This window comes from Dipodomys merriami, unplaced genomic scaffold, assembly GCF_024711535.1.
Source record: "Dipodomys merriami isolate MVZ:Mamm:240054 unplaced genomic scaffold, mDipMer1.0.p SCAF_2770, whole genome shotgun sequence".
In the NCBI taxonomy this organism is placed as follows: Eukaryota; Metazoa; Chordata; class Mammalia; order Rodentia; family Heteromyidae; genus Dipodomys; species Dipodomys merriami.
Genome location: NW_027204238.1, coordinates 26,888 through 35,445, shown reverse-complemented (window position 1 = coordinate 35,445; position 8,558 = coordinate 26,888). Strand labels below are relative to the sequence as shown.

The 8,558-nt window shown below is 40.5% G+C and overlaps 1 long non-coding RNA gene across 3 annotated transcripts in view; it reads left to right on the top strand.

Moving 5' to 3' along the window:
* The first annotated feature begins 257 nt into the window (after positions 1-257).
* Positions 258-8,558, top strand: part of LOC138837869 (uncharacterized) — a 29,938-nt gene continuing 21,637 nt past the window's right edge. The window contains exons 1-3 of one of the 3 annotated variants that reach the window (XR_011375474.1): positions 258-437; positions 1,915-1,953; positions 6,300-6,415. This is a non-coding gene — a long non-coding RNA (uncharacterized lncRNA). The remainder of the gene's footprint in view (positions 438-1,914; positions 1,954-6,299; positions 6,416-8,558) is intronic. The other 2 variants (XR_011375475.1, XR_011375473.1) reach the window with 2 other exon arrangements.

Sequence of the window (8,558 nt, the reverse complement as noted above, 5' to 3'; positions counted from 1 at the left end):
GAAATCTGATGATTATGGTGGGAAGCCAGCTCAGATAAGAGTGTCTGTGAGACTTTTATCTCCAATTAACCACCAAAAAGCTGGAAGTTGTGCTGTGGTTCAAATAATGCAGTGCTAGACTTGAGCACAAAAGCTACGCCCCCAGGCCTTGAGTTCAAGCCCTAGGACCAACACAACACACACACACACACACACACACACACACACACACACACACACACACACAGAGCTGTGCTGGCATGAGCTCTTCAGTCTTTTCTCCTTATGAGATTTTTTTCATTAATATTTACACAATATTTTATTATTTTCATTCAGGTGAAATCTTTCCTTAATTCTCTGAGTGGAGAAGAATTAGAGGCTCTAATATTTGAATTAGAACAACTCAGAAGCATTTTCCCTAGCAGAATTTTATGAGGAAGAGGAAGAAGAGAAAAAAGGTAATATGAAAATTCAGAATCGGAGTGGGAAGATGCAATGTATTTATTATTACTAGAGTATTTATTATTACTAGGGTATTTATTATTATTATTAATATTATTACTAGATTATTTATTATTACTAGAGTAATTTGTGTGTTTGTGTGTGTGCACGCACAATGCCTGTGCTGGTCCTGGGGCTTGAACTCAAGGTCTGCTTGCTGTCCCTGACCTTCTTTGCTTAAAGTTAGACCTTTAAGGACTTGAGCCACACCTCTACTTCCAGCTTATTTTTTGTGATTAGAGATAGGAGTCTCATGGAGTTTTCTTCCTAGGCTGGCTTCCAACTGTGATCCCGAGATCTCAGCTGCCTGAGTAGCAGTCTGACAAGGATAGCCACTGGCACCCTGCATCTCTCTCTTTTTTGCAGTGAGAATTTTCATGTAGAATTCTTTTTGCAACTTTCCCCCATCTAGGTGTTCAGACACGTCAGCCTCTTGCTTATGTCTTCTTTTTTTGTTCCCTGTCAGACTCCTCTTAGCATCCCTCATACTGATATTGTTCATACACCCCTGCCAGTGATTACAGAGTTTGTCCTCAGTTTGGCTGATGTTTCTTTATATCTCTGGATACTTCATCTGTGCCTTGTGACTTGTGGGATCCTTAATCCCATCTTGAATTGAGGCAGAAAAGGTGGTAGTACCTAAAACATGAGTGACAATCTTCCCCCTCCCTGCCTCCACAATTTAAAGCCTGTATCTCTTAGAAAATATGAATGTTGAAGCTGCTCATTTTTTATAGTAATTAGGTAATGTGGCAGTTAGTATAAAATGTAATTTCTGGACAAATGAATCTTAAGGTTGTTTTATTTTAACATTTAATTAGATATATTTCTAAGACATATTATCTGCTAATTGGCTATTTTAAGAAAGTGGAATCCAATGAATTCAGTTTTGTCTTATTTTTTTAAGCTGGTCCTAGGACTTGAACTCAGGGCTTGGATGTTGCCCTAAGCTTTTTTGCTCATGGGTAGTGCTCTACCACTTGAACCACTGCACCACTTCTGGCTTCTTCTGAATAGTTCATTGGAGATAAGAATCTCACAGACTTTTCTGCCTGGGCTGGCTTTGAACCATGATCCTTAGATCTTAATTTCCTGAGTAGCTAGGATTACAAGCATGAGCCACCAGTGCCTAGCCCATTTGTAGTGTTTAAATGAACTATTTACTTTGCCATGGAATGACATTTTCACTCTGAAGTATACAAGTGGTCATAGAGACTAGAATTTTATTTGGTGAACATTTCTTAAAAGTGAATGAAATGAGCCTTTACCACGAGAAAAGCAACGATGTATGAGTCATGATACACATTGAAACTAAGTTTCAATTTTGTAGAATGTATTTATTGCTCTGTTGAGCTTTGTAGCTTCCCAGTGCTGTTTACAGACTATGCTGATGAAATCTGTGTTGATAATAACAGCTATATTCATTGATTTCAGGACAGTTGGTCAGCATTTGGAAGATTTGTGTGACTCAGTGTGAGTATTTTCCCATTATTTAATGTGTGATGTTAGCAAATCATGTACAGGCAAAAGAAAAGAAAAGACTAACTGATTTTAATTTAATACATCCAAGCAGAAAATCTTATGGTATAGCTTCAGGCTCATTGCTATGTATCTCATTACAACTAAATTTTAAGAGATGACCACTAGTTGAGTTTTAGTGTAATATTAAGGAGTATGCCAGCATTAGCTTTATTGATAATCTGAGAAGGCAACTAAAATACTTCTTCCTTTTCTAACTAAGTGACTTTGTAAGGTAGATTTTCTGCATATACTTGAAACAACATAACCCAACAGACAGTATAAAAGCAGATGAGAGAATACAGGTGTCTTTCATTAGGCTAAAGGATGAAGAGATTTATTAAAGATGTAAAACAATGGGACTATTCTGCTGAAATTTTACCTTTTTTGGAAAATACAGTTTTTTTTCAATAAGTGTATATTAATAAGTAGTGTTTCTTTTCTTTCTTTTTTTTTCTTTTTGGTGAGTTGTATGGAGTAAACTTTGGGCTTGGGTGCTGACCCTCAGCTCTTTAGCTCAGTGCTAGTATCCTACCACTTGAGCCACAGCACCACTTACAACTTTTTCTGCTTATGTGGTGCTCAGTAATTGAACTCAAGGCCTCATGCATACAAGACACTCTACCACTAAGCCACCTTCCCATCCCCAGTGTTTTTGTTCTTAAGTTTACAAAACTACCATAAGCACTTGAGTTCTAAATTTTCTTTTGTTTGGGTTGTGAAACTAGGACTCAATACCTGATGCTTTGCTCATTAGCTGAGTTCTACTTTTTAACATATCTGTCTGTTTCTCTCGTGTGTGTGTGTGCGTGCACATGCAAATGCATGTGTATCCCCTATTTTTTATTTAATTTATTTATTTTTGTGCCAGTCCTGGGGCTTGAATTCAGCACTTAGGCATTGATCCTGAGCTGTAGTCTACCACTTGAGTTATAGTTTTACTTCTGGGTTTTTTTTGTTTTGTTTTGTTTTGTTTTCTAAGTAGTTTATTGGAGATAAGAATCTCATTGACTTTCCTGCTCCAGCTAGCTTTTAATAGCAATCTATAGATCTCAGTCTCCTGAGTGTGTAGCTAGGATTACTGGTGACAGCCACCAGTTCCTGGCTCTACTAACATTTTTTTTTGTCGGTTGTGGGGCCTAAACTCTGGGTCTGGGCACTGTCCCTCAGCTCTTCAGCTCAAGGCTAGCGCTCTATCACTTGAGCCACAGTGCCACCTCTGGCTTTTTCTACTTATGTGGTGCCGAGGAATCGAACCCAGGACCTCATGTATGCAAGGCAAGCACTCTACCACTGAGCCACCTTACCTTTTTAATTAGCTCTTTGGGAGCTCTCAAAATTTAAGAGTATTAAGAGGTCCTGAGACTAGCATGTTTGAGAGCTGCCAGATGAAAATTTTCCAAATATTAGTGCTTTTAAAGATGGCTCTCTGTTTACTTCTTTGAACTGTCAGTGTGCTTGCCACTGATATCTCTAAACCTCATTTGATTTTTTTTTTGTTGTTGTTGTTGGTTAATATTGTAAGGTCTGCTCCTGGATGGCGAGCAGACTCCACCCTCCTCACAGCAAAGTCTCCACCCAGTAACTGCATTACCTAGGCAACTGGAACACCTGGAAGAAGTCACATTTGCATCCACTGAGGTCATATCTGAATTTGATGTGGCCACACCTTTCTCTGCCCGTACCCTAGATAAGGCCTAGCCCAGGCCCAGACACTCTCTCTCTGCTCTCTCTCTGCTCTCTCTGCTCTTTTCTAGCTCTTTCCTCTCTCTTTCCTCTCTTTCCCAGCTCTCTCTCATTCCAAGGCCTTTCCCAGCCATGTGGAGTTCCAACCTTGCCTGGTCCCAGCAGGTCTACTATCCCTTACCTGAATAGCACGTGCATGGTGCTGTTCTTACTAGGCTATCTCTTTTTTTAAAACCTAACAAGTGAGATAAGTGTCCTATGGCTGTAACTACTCAGGAGGCTGAGATCTGAGGACCTCAGTTGGAAGCCAGCCCAGACAGAAAAGTCCTTGTGAGACTCTTATGTCCAATTAACCACTCAAAACCCAGAAGTGGTGCTATGGCACAAATGGTAGAGCACAAGGCTTGAGTACAAGAGGCCCAGGGACAGCACACAAGTCCTGAGTTCAAGCCCCACAACTGTCAAAAAATACAGAAAGGAAAAAAGTACTACCGGAAGCCAAGATGACTATCCAGACAGCTTGGTATTGGCATAAGAACAGACATCAGGACCAATGGAATAGAATTGAAATCCCAGAAATGAACCTACAGACCTATAGCCATCTAATCTTCGATAAGGAAGCTAAAACAATAGAATGGAAGAACGACAGCCTCTTCAGTAAATGGTGCTGGTAAAATTGGTTAACTACTTGTAGAAAACTAAAGCTAGATCCTTATATATCACCTTGCACCAGAATCAACTCCAAATGGGTCAAAGACCTCGAAGTCAAAGCAGACACTTTGAAAACATTACAGGATGGAATAGGAGAAACCCTAGGTCTCCTTGGCTCAGGCCGAAATTTTCTGAATAGAGACCCGGAAACACAACAAATCAAAGAAAGGTGGGACAAATGGGATTGCATGAAATTGCAGAGCTTCTGCATGGCAAAGGACATAGCTAGCAAGATCAATAGAAAGCCCACGGATTGGGAGAAGATCTTCACTAGCCATTGAACAGACAAGGGTCTCATATCTAAAATATACTTGGAACTCAAAAAATTAAATCCCCCAACAACAAATCTGCAAAGAAAAAACTGCCCAATAAACAAGTGGGCTAAAGACTTAAAGAGAAACTTCTCTGAAGAAGAAAGAAGGATGGCCAACAGACACATGAAGAAATGCTCAGCCTCCCTAGCCATAAAAGAATTGCAAACCAAAACAACATTGAGATACCACCTCACTCCAGTTAGAATGGCAAAAATCAAGAACTCTAACAACAACAGATGCTGGAGGGGATGTGGACAGAAAGGAACCTTACTTCATTGTTGGTGGGAATGTAAACTTGTTCAACCACTTTGGAAAGCAGTATGGAGGTTCCTCAAAAGACTTCAGATAGAACTCCCCTATGACCCAGCAATCCCATTTTTGGGCATTTACCCAAATGTTTACAAACAAGACCACACTAAAGCTACCAGCACAACTATGTTTATTGCAGCATTATTTACCATAGCTAAGATATGGAACCAACCCAGATGCCCCTCAGTAGATGAATGGATCAAGAAAATGTGGTATATATACACAATGGAATTCTATGCCTCCATCAGAAAGATGACATTGCCCCATTTGTTAGGAAATGGAAAAACGTGGAAAACATTATATTAAGTGAAGTAAGCCAGGCCCAAAGAAACATAGGTCCCATGGTTTCCCTTATTTGCAATATCTAGTATATATATATGAGTCAAGCGGAATAGGTCAGATAATGTGATGTTATGAAAATGAATCCTTAGATATGTATTTTAATGTTTTTTTCCTTTCATGCATTTGTTTCTAACGCATTTATAAGATTATCTCTTTGTAGCTTTGTATGTCCCTCCCCCACAGTATAACCCTGCTTTCACTATATTTGATGTCAGTATAACTTGTGTAGGAGATGGGAAAAAACAAGTCGTTTAAGGATACAGGTAGACCTGTTGCAACAATGAGAAGTACAAGTTGTCATGTGGAAAATGAGCTTTACAATGTTGGTGGGGGGGCAAGCCGGGAGGATTGGGTGGGCGGTTGCGGGGGGAGGCTGGGAAGGGATGTGTAATGTAAACAAAGAGGAGGCTGCAATGCTTGATAAGAAATGTACGCATTAACCTGCCCATGTAATTGTAACCCCTCTGTACAGTGTGCTCACAAAAAATAAAAATAAAATAAAAGAAAAAAAGAAAGAAAAAAAAAAGAAAGTTGAGAGCCAAGGTTCAAAGCCATCCTAGGCATGAAAATCAATGAGACGTTTTTCACCAATTAACCAGCAACAGGTAGGAAGCAGTAGAGCTCTACCCTTGAGTAAAACTCAAGTTTTAGCCCAGGAGCAGCATAAATGAAAAGAATTCTCATTTACTTTCCTGCCCAGGCTGGATTCAAACCACAAATGCTCAGATTTCAGCTATTTGAGGAGGTAGGATTATAGGTGTGAACCATATTTTTAAAATCTTGAATTGGCTCTAATATTTTTGTCCTTCTTTTCACTTAATTTATTATTCTTTTTCTCTTTTTCACAAGTTTGGGTCATCCAGCTTATTATTAGGGCTGGCCACTCTTTCTGGGTTTTTGTTTTGAAGTTTTTTTGTGGATTTTTGTCCCAACCTGCAGGATGTCAACGAGGGCGATGAACCTAAACGAGAAGGAATGAAGGGACAAGAGACATGAAGAATGACAGCAAGACAGGGATTCTGATCAAGCTGCAAATTTTTATTTTTCACACAGGGGTATTTATATGCTTGGAATAAGGAAGCTTTTAAATTGGCCATTAAGGAAGCTTTTTCATTGGCCATAGCAGCTGCAGGATGTTTGCGTAGGGCAGGGTGAAAGGGTGGTCATTAGCAGCTGCAGGATATTTGCATAAGGCAGGATGAAAGGGTCGGATTTCTGAGAGTGGTTCTGTAAACTCAGCCACAAGATGTTCCAGTGAGATAGTCAAGCCTATCTTCATGTTGAGAGACTCCTTTTGGCTCCCAACAGATTCTTTTTTTTTGAGCTTTTTATAGTACTTGAACTCCAGGCCTGGTCATTATTCCTAATTTTTTCTCAAGACTAGTAGGCTTCCCACCTCAAGACAGTTCAAATTGTGGCTCTTTATGTATTTTTCTTTCTTTCTGCATTTATTTTAGGTGATGCTCTTATGGCTTGTACTCAGGACTTGGGCATTTTTGCCGAGTTTTTGTTGTTGCTGTATTTTTTTTTCTTCATTGCTGGTCCAAGGGCTTGAACATAGGGCCTGAACTTTTGCTAGTCATAAAATCAGGGCAGAGCCACTGTGTCTGAGGTTTTTCCCTTTTCTTTCTCAAGACTAGCAGTCTCTATGGCTTGAGCCACAGATAAAGTTCTGGCTTTATTTATTTATTTATTTTCATTTTTGTTGCTAGGGCTTCAACTCATGACATGGCCACTCTTCTGAGGCTTGAAGTCAGGGCAGGGCCACTGTGAATGAAGCATTTTTTGTATTGTTTGTTCTCAAGGCTAGCATACTTTAACAGCTTGAGCAACAGCTGCATGAATGGCTTTGTTTATATAATGTTCTCTACCACCCCCACCAGGCAAAAGTTGTAAAGTTCATTTTTTGAAATAATTTCTTGTACATCTCATTGTTGCAATAGGTCTAGCTGTATCCCTATTTAAACAATTTGTTTTTTCCCTTCACCTTCACAAATTACGCCAACATCAAATACAGTGAAAATGGGGGAGTTATTTATTTATTTGGTTCTGGTCCTAGGGCTGGAACACAGGAAGTGGTGACTGTTCCTAAACCTGAAATCAGGGCAAGGTCACTGTGCTGGAGTCTCTCCCATGTCCTGAGCAAGGCTGGCAGGCTCTAAAACTTAAGCCACATTTTAACATCTGGCTTTGTAAAACAAATTTGGTGATTCATAAGGGATAAGTTTCTTATGGAGGAGCTGGGAAATGGCTCAGTGGTAAAGTGCTTGCCTTGAGCTGAAGAGCTAAGGGACACCATCCAGAGCTGGAGTTCAGGCCCCACAACCCATAAAACAGAAAAAAGAAAAGAAAAAAAAAGCTGAGTGCCAGTGGCTTACGCCTGTAATCCTAGCTACTCAGGAGGGTGAGATCTGAGGATTGCAGTTCAAAGCCAGACTGGGAAGGAAAGTCCATGAGACAATTATCTCCACTAAATCACCAGAAAACCAGAAGTGGCCCTGTGGCTCAAGTGGTAGAGCACTAGCCTTGAGCTGAAGAGCTTAGGGACAGTGTGCAGGCCGAGTTCAAGCCCCATGACCAACCCCAAAAAAAGAAAGATTCTCATGGGAAGACAGGGACATTAGCCAGGCTCTAAAATCAGAGGATGGTGGTTCAAAGCCAGCCAGGGCAGGAAAGTTGTTGAGACTCTCATCTCCAATTAATCACCAAGAGCTTGGAAGTAGAATAGTTCTAGTCTTGTGCAAAACAGCACAAGTTCAGGCCCCAGGACTAGCACACATAAAACCAAGTGTCATGGAGCTTCCTGCCCATGTTGACTATGAACCACAATCCTAAAATTTCAGCTTCCACAGTAGCTAGGATTATAGGCATGAGCCACTACTTAAAAATATTTCATTGACTTCTCTCTTCTTCTTCTTCTTTGTGTGTGTGTGTGTGTGTGTATGTGTGTGTGTGTGTGTGTGTGTGTGTGTGTGTGTGTGTGTGTGTGTCCGTCCTGGTGCTGGTTCTAGACCCTTGAACTCTGGAGCCTAGCCACAGTCTCTGAATTTGTTTTTCTTTTATTTTTAATGCTGTTTCTAGGCTTTGTATTCAGGGCCTAGTCCTTGTCCCTGAGTCATTCTTTTGTTGCTGGTGGTGGTGGTCCTAGGGCTTGAACATAGGGCCTGGTCACTTCCTGGGTTTGAAACCAGGGCAGGG